We start from the raw sequence: 14167 nt of genomic DNA, 5'->3' as shown, positions 1-14167 counted from the left end.
TCCTATTCTTTTATTTTCTATTTTCCATCTTTACAAGATATACAACTTTGCTTAATTGTCTACACTGGTATTAATATTACCTTTGCTAAAGAAGGTCATTATTTTGCCGAAATGCTTTGTATAGTGTAATGATGCCACAAAGCCTTTTAACTAATTTGCGTCTGCTTCCTTGTTCTGCATCTTACTGCTTTGGACAAGTATGGAAATGTAGCTAAACTCATGCCCTCCATAACATGGGCAACTGCTTTATAAAAGTGCAACTTGGACAGCTATTTTCATACCTGAGAGTTAGTTGCTTTACCAGTAGCCTTGTACTACTTTCGGATTAGACAAAAGGTAAAAGTTGTATGATAGTGGTTCTTACCTATGAGTTTGCATTATCATTTCATAAGGCAAAACAGAAGGTGATATAAGCCCACTGCCATTCCTTAGTTTTTGACGGAACATATTCATCAAAAAAGCATGCAGTCCCCTGAGCTTGCAGCCATATGCTACAGGAAAATGTCACCAGTTAAAGATGTATTCATTTGCTGTTTTGAAAACTCTGTTTGATATTCATGCATTCCAAGTGTTTTGACCTAGATTTCTGTAGAGGCATTAGATCCAGTGCTGAACAGGAAGCTAGACAGCTGTTGCTTGTGTAGTCAAAGGAAGAATCTAAAGAAAAAAAAAGAATAAAAAAAATATGAAAACATTTATTAATGCATGCCAACATTTTGCACAGCCAATATGTTTAATACTAGATTAACTAATATAAGCATATGGGGATGCATTTGTTGCAAAGCTTTAAAGAAAAGAACAAAGAAAAAAGTTGGATGTATCTAAAGTTCACACAGAATAGAATTTGCTCTTTCTCCTATAAATGAAAGCATGGTGAAATGGCAACATACTTTAATTATAAACTACTTGCTAATGTCACAACATTTAGGTTTTTTTCAGCTAGATTATAGTGCAAGTCTCTCTGCACACATCCTGGCTAATCTGAAAACCTACAGGTAACAGAAAATCTTCTGGACTTCTACAACTCTCACATCCTATTCCAACTCTGAGTCTCACCGTAGATTTGTTCATTGCAATTGTGGATTCGTTTATGGACAATCCAATTACAAGAGAGACATTATATAAATATCTGTACTTGCTTATTGAACATTGGTATTACATCCATAACAGTAGTATAGAGCAGTGTTTCCCAAACTTGGGAAGCTGCTTGTGCAGGGAAAGCCCCTGGTGGGTCAGGCCAGTTTGTTTACCTGCAGTGTCCGCAGTTCTGGCCCATCACGGCTCCCACTGGCCACGGTTTGCTGCTCCAGGCCAATGGGAGCTGCGGGAACTGGCAGCCAGTACATCTCTCATCTCGCACCACTTTCAGCAGCTCCCATTGGCCTGGATTAACAAATTCTTGATTTACAGGTGTAAGTAAAACTAGAATTCTGGGTGTTCAGGGACATTACAATGACCAATGCTTATTAAAGAAATTGCTGTATATAGAAGTTGAATATACCAAGTTGAATTATTCTTTGGCCATAATATTTGTTGCACATTTAAACCTCTTGTCAGTTCACAAATTCATAAGTAAAGATAGTCCAAACATGGGGAGAAAAAAATTGCAAATATTGTCATGAAAATGTTTTTCATTTTCCATTGCAAAACATGTTTAGAGGGAAAATTTTCAATCAACTCTATTCATATGTATTCATCTTTTTCTTTCTTCTTTTTTTTTGTTTTGTTCTGTTTGCCAAACAAATATCAGCCTATGGTTTAGGCCTGTTAGGGTGTGTGATTGTTCACGTTATCTTTTTTCTTGCCTCTGGATGATTCAATTTATTTAACAGGAGAATAATGAATGAAGGAGACTAAAGAGCTAATACTACCGTTCTGGATGAATTTTTGGATGAGTAATCAGTTTTGCTAAAATTCATGAAACTTTCCAGAATTGCAAGTATTTTCATGAATGCTAGCAATGTGATAAATATTCACAAGTAATTAATAATATGCAAACTCAACATTTCACTTTATTTAGAAAAGAATTCTATGAATTGCCTTTTATATAATTTGACCAACTCTGCTATATGCCTCGTTATGTTTTGTGTTCTATATAGATGCACACTGGAGATGAACCCAAGCCATGGAATTTGGATCTGAACTGGAATTAGTTCCAAATCTGTTTCAGTTCAAATTTCTGATTTAGTTCACTATTGGTACAGGTCTATGTCACAAAGAGTAGCTGTGGATCTGGATCCTGATTTGAATTTTCCCAGAGTTTGGCAGGGGGAAGTTTATCTGGAATTCAATTTGAGGCCCACATCTATCTGTCACAGAACATCTCTACATACGATCTAGTCGGCATCACAAACTTTATACTACATACACCGCAAAAAGGAGAAACTCTTAATGAAGAGAGTTAAGAAGGGCCATAGAAAGGTCACACCAAGGATGGGGAGGGATTGAGGAGCAGTGAGAAAATAAACTTGGGAATGTAGGAGTTTACACCAGGAATGTTAAGAACAAGGAAGGTCATAAACTTAAAAAAAAGAAGGTAAAATAAAATAAAATAAATATGCTATAAAAGCATCTGTCTAGCTCCATGTGAAATGCTCTCTTCTGCAGTTGAACAGTGCCAGGGTAGAAGTTTTGGAATCTCCTCATTCAGAGTAAAATCTTTGCACATAGTTCTTAATCCCTGTATAATTGCAATGCTAAAGTTTTCTCCCTGCAGAATACTGGAGCAGCAGTGATCACTCAGTGGCACTTTGACCTCTGTGTGCAAATCAAGTGTGTGTTTCTATTATCTCTCCCAAATCATAGAGCAAGTTATTTCACAAGTTGCAATTTCTTCAATATTTATTGTCTACGTTTGCAAATTGTTCCATATGGTTAATCTTAAAATGCATGGAAGATATAGATGGTTTGTGTGGCCTTGGTATTAATCAAAAACATATCACTCTGTCAGGAAACACTAACTGTTTACAGAGAAAAGGTTAGCTAAACAATGGTAATAATTCTTCACTATTAACAGACCTTACACATAACTACTACAGCCTGCACCAGTTGAGAGCTCAGTATAGGATGCTGTACCTCAGCTAGTTTGAAAAGATGGATTTAGAACTGTAGAGTCAAATACATTTCATTTTGGAATTTGTCTGCCTAATTTACTCATGTTACTGTTACAGATATACCAAGATAGCTGATGAAGCTGTTGTGTACTGTATTTACTCTCTGTGTTGCCGTACACAGAAGTGATTCATAGAATCACAGGAGTTACAGATGCTAGAGCCATATTAGATCATTCAATCCATCTCCTTGCTGATGCAGAATTGCTTTCTACAGGTGCAGTACATTTTCTAGTGTTATGTCTGGTCTAGTTGTAAAAGTCCCATAACATGGGATTTCCACCACTTCCCTTGGGAGACTACTCCACAGTTTAGTAATCTTCAATTCTCATCTTTCAAAATTGCCACTGTCAAGAGACAAACTAGAGAACTAGATGGACCATTGATTTGTACTCAGATGGTAATTCCTCTCTTCCTAATCAGTAGTGAACCTGAATGAAGATGTTGTGTCATCATAGTTGGCTGTCACTCATGGACACATCTCAGCTTCATAGTAGCGGAGCTTTTTTTTTTTTCTTGTAAGTAATACTTAGGCTTTACAAGCCACACAATTTGTGTAATCTCCTCCTCCCTGGCCTTCCTGATCCTCCATTCCAGTTTATACAAAATATTGCCATTAAGATCATCTTCCTCACAAAAGCATTCCCTTCTTTGAATCCTCTCACTGGCCCTCCACTTTTCCAGTGCATCAAGTTCAAGTTCCTTGTCCTCCCATTCAAAGCCCTATAAAACTTTGCCCTTCCCTCTCTTTTGGTCCTTGTCACCTTCTGCACTCTGCCAAGGTTGGTAGCCTTGTTGTCTCTTGTGTCTACTTCTTCTACAACCACCTCTATATTTTCTTCCATGCCAGCTACTATTCATGGAACAACTTCTCTGAGTTGGTCCACCAGGCCTGTGCTCATTCACATTGCTCCTGAAGACCTATGGTGACAACTAAAATAACCTAGGTAATACTGGCAAAAATGAGAGGTAACTGGAAACAGTCCGTATGCTTGTCTATCAGAGTTTTAAGGCTTACGTATTAGTGACATACATGGGGTCTTCAAGTCCCACTTCAGCCCATGAGAGTTGTGCTTTCTTACAAGAAAGTTGAATTTGTCCCCATGTCAGAAATAACTAGGAAAGGGAAAGCAAGCTTAGGTAAAATAAGAAACAACTCAAATGTTGAGGCAAACCCTTCATGCACTAAAAAGACATTTGCATTAGATAGATGGATAGATGGATTAGATATAGGTCACCTTTGTACTTCCAAAGGGCCTGATCCAGAAGTGGAAGCACCAAATAGCAAAGAAAAACAGTGCTACCAGTAATTCCAGCCCATCTGGGAGTAATCAGTCCAACCAATCACTTAGTACATCCTTATCTGATGAGATTTCCTGCCCAATTTTGTACACTCAAGAGGTTCAGGGAGTTCAGATCTGGTTTGGTGGTTGAATTGGTACTTCTCCCCAGCAAACCCCTCGAGATTCATCAATCACTAGTAATAAATGAAATTCTTTACAAGGTAATGGTTGTTTTGTAGACTGTGAAATTAATTGGTGGTGCCAGTCCAAGTCCTAGGAGACAAGTGGCTACACCCCAAAGCCATCACTAGCTTGTTAGCAATCTCAGCAATGGAGCCAGTGACTGAGAGATCCATTGAGTCTCCATGTACATTCAGTCACAATGGGGTGGGGAAGCATACACTGGTGCTGCTGTATCTACCCTGATGCTAGGCAGAGAGAGAACTTGCGGTCTGTAGGGTTGTTAATCTAGCACCTTCATGCATTGGCTCAACAGACCCTTCAATGGAGCTGTCAGGAGAAGGGTGAGTTGATTGGAATGCAGTATGTACAATGAGAATGCATCCATCCATCTCTTCCCCGCTAGCTTGTTCACCTGCTCTGCCAGGTGTTCTCATTAGCCATATGTACAAATATTTGTCTAACTTTTTATCATTCTGTTTGTATGTGTTTAAGAAGAACTGGAGCCAATCTCTGTGTGAAAATCAGCGTTTGACGGGTTCCTTTTCACTGCTAGTAGCTGGAGCCTATTTTAACAGCCTCTGTTATGGTTGGCTGCTATCTTAGAGACACATTTCTTACAGCTAAGAACTAAGCTAAAAAAAAAAGAAAGTGAGGGGCATATGGATGAGATATTGACCTTCCACATATTGCATGTTTGGCCAGTATGTATGAATGAAACAGACACTAAGGTCTATAATCTCCCCTCAGTGAATCAATATGAATCCCATTAAAACTCAATGGGAGGATAAGAAAGCATTCAAGAGCCTGTCCCTACTGTCATGCTAGGCACACAACTCCCCCTAAAATCAGTGGAAGTCCTGTTTGTGACAGAACTTCAGGCTTGGATATATCATGACTTATACTAAATGAATGGAGTCAGGCTCATAAGATTTGGAAACAGCTGATGAATAAACTATAAGAGGCTCCAAGATTCCATCCCAGTTCACATACTAAAGTTTGAGTGCTTATTTGATGCTTATCCAGACATCTTTGGCCTGGGAATTGGGGAAAATGAACAAGATCAGACCTTCCTGTAAGGTTTCTAATACACGCTGAGTTTCAGCCAGATCAATAAGAATATGAGAATAGCTTCCGACTAACAGCAGGAGGTACAGAGGGACAGGAGGTTAAATGAACTTTTTTCAAAGCTCTAGAGACGTCTTGCATCTCAATTTTTAGCCATCTATTTTTGCCCCTTTTTCTCTTAGTAGAACCAATTCACCTATTCAGGTTTAGCATTAGCTGGATTCCAATCTTTTGCCTGCAGTTCCTAATTCCATACCATATATAATAATTCCTATGCAGAATGCTACATGGCATCTCCCCAGCTCAGTGGGGTTTGTTTCAGCCCTACAGTGAAGGGAAGACAGATTGGTGATCCTCTGGTCCCCACTCCTTCCCTGAATGTTTCCATCCCCTGCACAGTCCCACAAAGAAAACTCCAAAACTGGATTATGGAAGGGGTGGGCACTCCCCTGCGAAGAGGGAAGAGATAGATTATCTCCACAGTGGACAGCATAGGATAGAGTTGCTAGCAGAAGACCATATGCCAGTGGATTAGCTTTAGCTAATCAGCTAAATCACTGGACTATTAGGCTAGTAGACTACTTTTGTCTGTGCAGAAGAGAGAGCTGAGATTCATAGCAACATTGTATATGCAAACCCAAATCCTCTGGCCAACATTTTCAAATCCAAATGTGCTAATTTTGGCAGCTAACTCCAGTGCTTCTGAAAATCAGGCTCCTTTTTAGGTACCTAACGGGGAATTTTCACAGGTCAGTTAGCTGACCATTGATTTTCAGTGGGAATTGAGTGCTTAACTTCCATTTGTGCTTTCCTTTGAAAATCTCCCCGTAAATCTGGATTTGGGTGCTTATGTCTGGCTGTTGATCTAAAACGTTGAGCTTTATGTTTTACTAAACAGAAATATTGTGCCCCTCCATTCACTTACCAGAGATAATTTTGGAATGAGTGCCTGTGATTTTTCATCCTCAATCTTTGGAATTGTATATACAGATGGCTATTTCAGCATCATGGGAACACAGCGATGCTCCCAGCCTGCTTTCTGGTTAACTCTGAAATGTTGCAGTCTGCAAAAGAAAACACTGTCGTGATTTTTTTTTCAGAAGTGCAAGGAACTAAACAATTATCTTCACTCCCATCATTTATGTAGCATATGATTACTGTGTAAAGTACCAAGATTGAGAGGTCAAGTGGGCTTCCAAGCAGCATTCTCAGTCATATATCACCCTGTATTAACACAGAGTGCTTTCTAGAAAATGAAGCACCAATAGCAATGGTTCATCTAAAATTTTAATCTTAAGAGCCCTAGCGCCTGATTTGCATTTATACATTTAAAAATTACATTTGCATCTACTGCAAGGCCCTTTACGTTGCTGGAACCCTGTAAAGCAGCCTTAATGTAAATAAAAATCTGGCCCCTGGTTTTATAAAGTGATCTCCATTTGTTTACGTACACATGATGGGTCTGCTTCATTGCTGCATACAAGTTCAGTTTGGTATAAAATTTGAGGTAAATGGGGAGGCAAAAACGGCTTTAGATCACCTTCGCACTGCCCTTGTGCTGAGGCTGGCCAGTGGGCCAGTTTGGCACAGAAGAGAGCAGCCTCAAGGCTATTCTAACTTGCATTCAGCTGCCTATGACCCCAAAGGGCCATTCCAGCTGTTGGGAATAGCCAGCATGCAGTACTGCTCTGACCAGACCTGTTTCCCTCGGGATCACTTCAGCTATTCACCCTGTGCTAGAGACTGAGATTAGGAATGGCATAGCATCAAAAGGCCCAGTCTACACCACATGGGATTCCCCTTTGTATTGAGGGAATTGCAGATAGCTGCATCCTCCTACATTAGTGCCCCTTTATGATAGCAAAGCTAGTAAAAGGGGGTGGAGGGCACTGATATAAGGAGCCCAAGAGTTTCCAGCACTTGTGCATACAAGTGCTAGAAATCAAACCTATTTTTACACGTGGATTTCTGTGCAAAGTCTAGCATTTGCACATCTATCTGATGGACTTTGTCACCTGCACATACTGGATATTAGTGTTCAAGAAGCATACACATAGAGGTATATTCACATTCACAGTTATATTTGCAAGACTGGAGGCTGCTTTGTGAAATCAGGATCTCAGATTAAATTTGTTAGATTCACAGATCAATATTGGCCATTTGCACTCCAAAACAAGCAAACAAACAAACACAAACAAACAAACAAAAAACATTCTGCAAGGATGACCTATAGTCACTGAATTTAGAGAGTCATCAACATACCAAGATAAGATACATCTTCAGATCAAAACTGAAGGCCTTACTAGAGGATATACTTTAGTCAAACACAAGTTATTGGGCTCAATACAGAGGTAACCGGATGAAATCCTATGGCCTGTGTTATGCAGGAGGTCAGGCCAGATAATCTAATGGTTCCTTGTGGCCTTAAAATTTGTGAATCTATATATTTAGCCAGTGGCCAAGAAGAACTGAGCATCACTTATTTGTATACATAATGTTTACATGTGCATGTATATGTGTATCAATGAGAACTTGCTGAAGCTTGCTGAATTAGGCTGCCCTCTGCAATGTTTTGAGATGGTAAATCCAGTTTTTCCTGTATATAGAGTAGCCAAAATAAATTCTACCCTTAGATAGGTTGGAGCTATATAAAGCAATTGCATTGTTTTCCTTTAAATGTCAGCTCCTTCAGAAGAAGGAAGAGTGGGAAATTAAAAGTGTCTGGCCAAAAAAGGGGAGGGGACAAGAGAAGGGATACATCAGTCATCCTTGCTGGACAAAATCTTCTGCTTTGCTGATAAGAGAGGAATGAAAGATTTCCTTAAAAAACAGAACACAGGCCCAAAGGACTGGGGGTAGGTGAGGAAATACCCAGTGCTGTAGAAACCTTAACAAACAAACAAGATCGTGGTGGCAAAAAAGTAAGACCCTAGTGTTAGTGATAAGGCAAGGGGGGAAGGGAAAGCCCATTCTCCTGACCATTCTTCAGTTTGTCTGGACTGACAGATTTCACAGGTCCAGCAGTCGCATCAAAAACACCCTCAGCCTCTAGATGAATGAGCTGTTTGTTTTTCTTGCCGATGGCTTGATAAGAGATCGCAGGATGTGTTCATTTTTTTTCTCTTTCTGTTTTTTTTTTTTAATTAAACAATAGAGTAGGAGAGAGAAGCCCCAACCCAGTCCCAACAGGTCTCCCTGTCCCCCCTGCTGCCTCATTTCCTGCCTTTTCGATGCAGACATCCCTCTTTTGTTCTCCCACTGCCTGGCCAGCGCGTGTCAGTGCGGCAGCCACCAAACAAATACTGTTTTGCCAGCCCCACCCCAGCAGGGCCCACCCCACCTCCCGCCGCCCGCCACCCCTCACGGATGGCTTGCTTCCTGAGGATGGGAGGTCACTGCCAAGCCGCCGCCACCCTCACAGGAAGAGATAGAAGGCCTGCGCCTGTATGAGCGGAAGCGACGGGAAACCCCTGCAGCTGCCAGATTGTGCTATTCGTGGTCAGCCGGCAAGCGTCCGAGGTGTTCCACAGGGCTGCAATAGAGCCTTCCTGTCAGGAGGCCTTGGCCCCGCCATCACTTGAAATTAATGACAGGCTAACTCCTACAGACACTCAGGGGAAGTTCTGGGATCAAAAGATAAGCCCTCCTCTACTTCATCTGCCACAGGGCTTTGCTGCTTGAACTTCTATGACACTCCAGTGAAAGTTGGAACCAAAGTGGCCTCACTCATCAGCTCTGCCCATCTTGGCTGATTGAAGTTTCTTCCACGCACTCCACCCCACCTGCCCACCCATTCTGTTTCCTTACCTGCCAGAAAAAGCATCACAACAGCATCACACTTCCGATGGCTGAAAGGATGGGAGCTTTCATTCGGGCTTAAATACTTGAGCATCTCCTTGAAAACACACTTTTCAGTGGATTCATTTATTTGAGACACTGGAATCATAGCTTCAGAGTGCAAAATTTAGACTTGGATTTTCTCTCTCTCTCTCTCTCTCACACACACACGCACACACACACACACACCCCACCTCACCAACATGTGGGTATTGTCAGATCAGTGTATTTGATTTTCTCTCTCTCTCACACACACACACACACACACACACACACACACACACACACACACACACACACACACCCCACCTCACCAACATGTGGGTATTGTCAGATCAGTGTATTTGATTCAGCCTGCTTGAAAAATAGGGAACATATACAAACCTCAGATTTGGGTTTGGATTTGGGTTCAGGTTCAGCTCTCTGATTTATTTTTTGTATACTATGGCTCTTATCTCAGGGAATGTCCTGCTAGCAGTAAGGACAGCAGTGAGCACTTTTGATAAATCTAGACACCTCTTCTGTGGCAGTAGGGGTGAGGGTGACCCTGGCAGTGGATTTGATGCAGTTCTACTGTGGATGGTGGGAAGCTGGAACACGGGGACTGCACATAGGTTGCAGATCCCCTAACTGGAAGGGAGCCTGGCTCCATGGGAGCTTCCTTTATGGCAGCCTTCAGGGTGGCAAGGGCAGTTTGGGAGAAGGTGCTGCCCCTGCCTGGATCTTCCAGATGGGTTAGGATTCATGTGGCTACCCCACGTCTCTGCAGCCTGCCTGGGGAGAATGTGCCGTGCAATCTGCCCTAGGCTAGATCCTGAGTTATAGCCAGGCCCTAAATTTCTGGTAACTGAACAAAAAAATGTTTTCCCCAAAGGATAGAGACACCTGTGAATCCAGCTGCCAGTTTCCTTACATTCAACCCTCACCTGAAGGACCATCATTACAGTTCCCTCTGTAAGGATAGCACATTGTTTTACACAGAGGTTTTTATGTACATCCACAGGGCACTGAAAGAGTTAAAGGAATTATTCAGATAGGCAAATCATAACAGTAAAATAAAACCATCTTCCTGAAGTCAGCATCTCTGCAGAGCAAAGCAGAGGAAGAGGTGTAGGAGTCCAGTGCTGATTAAGACACCACCTGCTGAGCAGGAATAAGTATAAACACTTTACACTGTTACCTGCTCAGCAGGAGGGATCTGAATTCACATTTGGTGATTAGGCCATATTTATGTCTCAGCTCAGCTAGACTCTCCCCACTGGCCTGATGAGCAGATTGTATAAAACTCACACCAATCTCTTCATGTTAACCTGAGGAGCGATGAAAGTTTTCGCAGGTAATTTGGATTTCTGAATATGTGGGTGGCCAGTGCCCGTTTGTCCAAGGATGTACTATGGGTAATTGACAATCCACCCACACTGCCTCCTTACCCATTCTAGATGAGTCATGCAGCAAGTGGAGCCACATCTAATTAATACTCACTTATTGGCACAGACAACCAAAGAGATAATCTGGTTTCTGAGGAAAGGAAGTTATTTGTGTATATACGTGTGTGTGTGTGTGTGCACATGCACAAAAATACAAACTTACCTCTACACACACACTTTATATAGATATAGATATATAAATACAGATTTAAATAGAGATATACAGATATATATTGATATACATATACTTACATACATGCACACATACATTACATTGTCCATGACTTGCTGTAGTTGAAGATTACAAATTAACTTTCCAATAACATATGCATTCTGCACTGCACAGTCTTTAAGGTTCCTTTACATTCTGTTTAAGTTTCCTGCTGTTTAATATCTATGTAGTATAGATAAAAGAATGTAAAGTACAAGAAAAGGGACGCCAGCCTAAGAAACACAATGAAATGACATTATTCATATTATTTAATGACACTGAATCTTTCATTGACAAAAAATCACTAAATGAAAAAGGCAGATGATGTAAATTATAAATAGCAAAAACTATTATAGGGTCAAATTCTCCTGTTGGCAACGGGTGAGTGCATGGGGTGAATGAGAAAATAATCTCACCTGTGTAGTCTGGAAGACTAGAGTATCACAGGAATTTTGGGTTTGCATGACTTCTGCTCACGGACATGTATGTCATTGGAAATAAATTCTTCATTTTAAACCCATTTTAAGACCATAAATCTTGATTATTAAAATTACTAATGTAAGGCTGGATTATGGGGTTTTGTTGTTGCTTTCTTTGTTCGTTTACTGCTGTAGTCAGTGAGGTTAATGCAGGGGAAGGGGGCCAGGCTGTGCTTGGGATAAAGCAGATGATCAGAATCAGGAAATAGTGGCTGCAACTGGTGGAATTCTGGCTGATTCAATCAAAAATTCTTCTTGGTTGTCTATGGAAGCAGTGCCTGTGCCACCTTTTGAAAGGGTGCAGTATGAGCTCCCCTACTCCTGATCTTGGACCAGCCCTTCTGGCTAATGTGCTAGGAGTCTAGCCAAGGCCTCACCATTACTGTGCCCCTTGTTGTGCTAAGTACTGTAGCGAGAGTCTCTGGGATAGGTGGGAGCAAGAGGTGGATAATGTTCCCTATTAGATCTCGGGAATTTTGAAAAAAAATGGAGGTTTGGGATAAAAAAAAAAACCAAATCATGGAAGCAGAAGCTTTTCTTGAGAAAGGGTTGGCTTCAATGAGTTTATCAATTAGAAACATTTTAGGAAAAATTTTCAGAAAAACCTTTCACTTCCTTATGGCATTCTTCCTATTGTGAAATAACCATATTTAAACAGGCCTCCTTTATACCTCTTGCCATGCTGCTGTGAGTAGAAACAAGGCTTGTTTCAATATCTGCCCAATAAATGTGCCAGGAGGGTCTTTCGGTAAAATTTCACACCTGCCCAAAATTCAGTGCTATATTAAACCGTAAAGCTGCTGGAAAGTGGCACAGGCTGAGGGATGTACTGACCACCACTTCCAGCAGCTCCCATTGGCCTGGAACAGTGAACCGCAGCCAGTGGGAGCCACAATCGGCCGAACCTGAGGACGCAGCAGGTAAACAAACTGTAAAAAAATTTGTACTCTAATTTTACTTTCAATGGGGCACTGAGTGGAGGGGTCATCCATTGGGATTAGTGATTGGGCAACATCAAAGTGCACAGAGGATGGATTTATTCTGAAGTTTATACAAACCATTTGTGTAGGAACAACTATGAGAACAGCTGTCACCAAGTAGCTAGTGCTTCCATCTTCTGGTCAGGCCAACCATTCAGCACTTCTGCTTCCAGTGCCATCTAAAACTGGATAGTGCAAAGGTGCTCAAAATTGACAAATAATGCGTGGGGGTGGTATTTACAGTGTTGCAAACCTCTTTAAAAAGTTTGTTTCAGGATCAGTTTGATTTGGGGGAGAAATTTCCTAAGGGGGTCTCTGTTTCCTGAAATAGGTTAAACTGGTCCAATCATCTCCATTTGGGATCAGATCAGGTGAGGTTTGACTACTATATATTTCTTCTGATTGCTCAGGACTCATTGACACTGCCCCTCCTGTCTTCTTCTATATTTGTAATGAGCCAGATTCAAACTGCTGAATTCAGTAACGTCACAGAATTCCATGAGTTCAGAATCTAGCCGAGCAGCTTTAAAATAACACAACTGCTATTTCTGCTCATTCTTGAATAAATGTGTCTTAGTAAGGGGTCATCCATCCTTCCCAGCTACATAGAAGCCTTTTCTTCTCCCATATCTCCAGCCCATCATACACACACCATCATCACATCCTCAGGGAGTCATTTTGGATACATATCTCCACTTCCAGATAACTCGTGTGCAAGCATCACAAAAGCTATTGACTGAATCTTGAGTTCTTTACCAATCCTTTGCCCAGACCCTAATCAGGCTAAAACCTCATTGAAGTCAATGGATGTTTAACTCAATGAAATCTGTGTCACAAACCTCAGGATTTTGGCTCTAAGGACCTAATCCAAAGTCTATTGGCTTCCCTGGGCTTTGGGACAGGCCCTAAAAGAATATTTCTTACTATGAAATATCAATTTACCTTCAGAAATGTTGAATCAGCCATTTTAAAACTTGAATCTCTGTGCAAAACGTTAGGGAAACCCACTTCTTACATGCAGCTCTCTCAACAGTCTGAAGAGTTCTGACTGTTCCCAGCTGTGTGGTGCATATCACACTGCAGCACATGATACTCTGAAGGGTGCCAAGCAATAACCTATACAGAGAGAAACAGGACTCAAACAACACAAGGAGGCAAAGCAATATTTTCTCTTGACACTCAAGGTCATGGCATAAAGAAACGTGGGACAAGGGAGCGTCAACTTTCATTGAGGATGCAAGGTACAGTGCTGCTATGCCAAGCTAAAGGAAATGAATTAATATCATGGCAAACTTGAAGTGTCCTCTCCAAGGGGCAGTGTGGGGGAAATGATGCTGCAGTACCTTATATATTTCATGGCTATCAGAAATAGACATCATGGATTTAAAGCAACTTAAAAAAAAAAAGATAATCCACTAGCTTTATATGCATCATGAATATTGACTCAAAATTTTGGCAGGGAGATCTGGAGAATACAGCTGAGGAAAGCAAGTATACTTTGGTGCTCTATACATGAACTTTACATGGGGCAGACACAGTCTTAAATAATTGTCAACAGTTACCCAACACATATGCCCAAATTAAACTCTTGG

The 14167-nt window shown here is 41.1% G+C and overlaps 1 long non-coding RNA gene across 1 annotated transcript; it reads right to left on the bottom strand.

Annotated features, from left to right (window-relative positions):
- Nucleotides 1-370: 370 nt before the first annotated feature.
- Nucleotides 371-6776, bottom strand: LOC127057927 (uncharacterized). Its single transcript, XR_007776239.1, has 3 exons — nt 6567-6776; nt 4144-4226; nt 371-657 (listed from the first exon to the last, which is right to left on the bottom strand). It is a non-coding gene; the product is annotated as an uncharacterized LOC127057927 (long non-coding RNA).
- Between the last annotated feature and the right edge of the window lie 7391 nt (nt 6777-14167).

Source organism: Gopherus flavomarginatus, chromosome 9 (assembly GCF_025201925.1).
Source record: "Gopherus flavomarginatus isolate rGopFla2 chromosome 9, rGopFla2.mat.asm, whole genome shotgun sequence".
NCBI lineage: Eukaryota > Metazoa > Chordata > Testudines > Testudinidae > Gopherus > Gopherus flavomarginatus.
Note: the sequence above shows the minus strand (reverse complement) of the source record. Positions and strands in the feature narration are given on the sequence as shown.